Source organism: Stegastes partitus, unplaced genomic scaffold (genome assembly GCF_000690725.1).
Source record: "Stegastes partitus isolate 25-593 unplaced genomic scaffold, Stegastes_partitus-1.0.2 Scaffold2005, whole genome shotgun sequence".
In the NCBI taxonomy this organism is placed as follows: Eukaryota; Metazoa; Chordata; class Actinopteri; family Pomacentridae; genus Stegastes; species Stegastes partitus.
The window spans coordinates 100736-103272 of NW_007579736.1; positions in this window are offsets into that span (position 1 = coordinate 100736).

Consider the following 2537-nt stretch of genomic DNA (forward strand, 5'->3'; position numbering starts at 1 on the left):
TTGTACCACACACTGCTTCCACTTGCACTCGGGACAAAGAGTGATTCAAAGACCCTCGTTGATGACACAATCAAGGAAAGCTGCCACCTCGCCCAGACCAGGGAAACCGGGGCCTCCTCATGGAGCCAGTCTTGGGGGGGAGCTTGTCAGAGAGCGTCTGGTGGCCGAGCCTTGGGTTCCTGTCGGGCTTTGTCAGCCTGAAAAAGCAACCCGGGGCCGCTGCCCAGAGGGCCCACCACCCACAGGGCAAGAAATCAGAGTCAGGTGCTATGCCCACCGGGCGGTAGGCAGAAGCGGGCATCCGGACATGCCTGGTGGCATAGACTAATTTTGGGGATGTGGAATCTCACCTTACTGGCAGGGAAGGAGCCTGAGCAGGTGCGGGAGGTGGAGCGTTACTGGCTAGATATAGTCAGGCTCACCTCCATGCACAGCAAGTGCTTCAGAGAGGGGTTGGACTCTCTCCTTTCCCAGAGTTGCCCAGGGTGAGAGGCGCCGGGCGGGTGTGGGGATACTCACAAGCCCCTGGCTGAGCGCCGCCTTGTTGAAGTTCTCCCGAGAGTGGGTGAGAGGGTTGTCTCTCTCCGTCTGCATATTGCAGAAGGGAAACCTGACTGTCGTTTGTGCTTATGAACAATCCGGCCTTCTTGGAGAGTCTGGGTGGTGTCCTGGAAGGGGTGCTGCCTGGGGACTCCATAGTTCTTCTGGGGGGCTTCAATGCTCACGTGGACAATGATGGTGAAACGTTCCTGCTCTCGACGAAGGCGGACGCTTTTTCTCTTGCTCCCTCCCTTATCTGCCCTGCTTGCTACTCTTTGTCCTGTGCTGTCTTTGTCTAAATCTATGAGAGCCTCTCTCTGCATTTCACTCCAAAACTCCAAAACCTGAATCATGGATTTGATCAGCTGGTCTCTCAACGCAATTGATCAAATTTTCTTGACCTGAAGACTGGGCAAAACCCGCCTGCCCTGACGGAACGTTTGCAGCAGGATACATGATGGACTCCTGGCAGGAGTGGAGGGTCATGTGCCTCTCTATGCTTTCCGTGGAGGATGTTGAAGACGTCTACCTAATTGGGGTCATGATAACAGGCTTCCTGCTGTTTGGAGTTTGTGGGTTCCTGCTTTATCGCAAAGTTCGGAAGACGGAGGCAGCAGTTTTGGCATTTGACAAGCTGCCCGTCATGGAGGGATTGCGTTGGGCTGTCAACTCTCAGACTCAAGCGATATGCGAACATAATCGCAGACTGGAAGGGGTTCCAGAACTGATTCGCAAGATGGGCACCAACTTAGAGCAGTTGAACAGCCCGATCCGGATGTAATGGGCCATCAAATTCGGCTTTTTGGATCACAGAGAGAACCAGTGGGACTCTAAGGACTGACGGTAAATTGCAACTCGGCCTTTCTTTGTCTTCATTCGGCTCCCCCTCTTCGGCCTTGGCCTTGGAAGGCTGATACCTCTACATTCTCCTGGATGTTATGCAGACAGATGCTCAGCCCTTCCCCTACCCTACTCCTTCTCCTGTGAACTTTGACCAGAACTCTTCGAGGTCGTCTCCACGGCAACGGCCGTGTCTCGTCACCTACATCAGACGTCAGAGACACTGTTGAGTCTGGGCAGCGATGAAGTCCATGGACTTACACATACACGAAGACACACAACACACACACACTCCTGGACTCAATGCCTTGTTTGGTTCTTTTTCTTTCCCAGCAGTGTGCAATTGGTCACTGAAGCTCAACACAACCCTGCCTCAGCTGCCTGCGAGAGGCTTTATAGCTCTGCAGGACTGATTTTCTTGTCTTGTCTTCATTCACAGAACCTTGAGAACCAGCTTCTACTGAGGCTCAATAAAACATTTTGGTAGTCGTGAAGAGATGAGTGTTTCTATGTTGATTATAATGTTTAAAACTGTCCAGTGATTTTTTTTTCTCTGTACCAGCACTGTGCAGGTTCTTAAAGGATGAAAACAATCCTATTTTGTGTGCTTAAAACTTTTTTCGTTTTGCAGAGTTATCAAACAAGACATCGTGTATCATTAAAGCTAAAAATTCATTTTTACTTTTGTACTTTTTACTTTTTGTAAATTTCTGAACCTGTACTTTTTTTTACTTTTACTTGAGTAAAGAGTTTAATCAGTACGTCTACTTTTACCAGAGTCTATTTTTACACAAGTATCTCTACTTCTACTTAAGAATGTGAGTACTTTTGCCATCTCTGCTGTCAATACAAAAAAAGAAAAGAAAAAAATAATGTACTCCGATTGGCTCTGCCACTTTCTCACTAATGTACTTGTGATAATGTACCTGGTGTCACTCCATTTGCTAACCTGCTGGACAGGACAGAAGGCAGTGCATGTATCTGCAACCGCGTGTGTAAGCAGGGAGGGCAACCGAAACATTTATTTCCGGAAATCAACATGAATATTAGGATTATAATCACTGGTGTCATTTACATTACAGTTGTGTTGGTGTCTGTTTGCATGCACGTACGTGCATGCGTGTGTGTGTGTGTGTGTGTGTGTGTGTGTGTGTGTG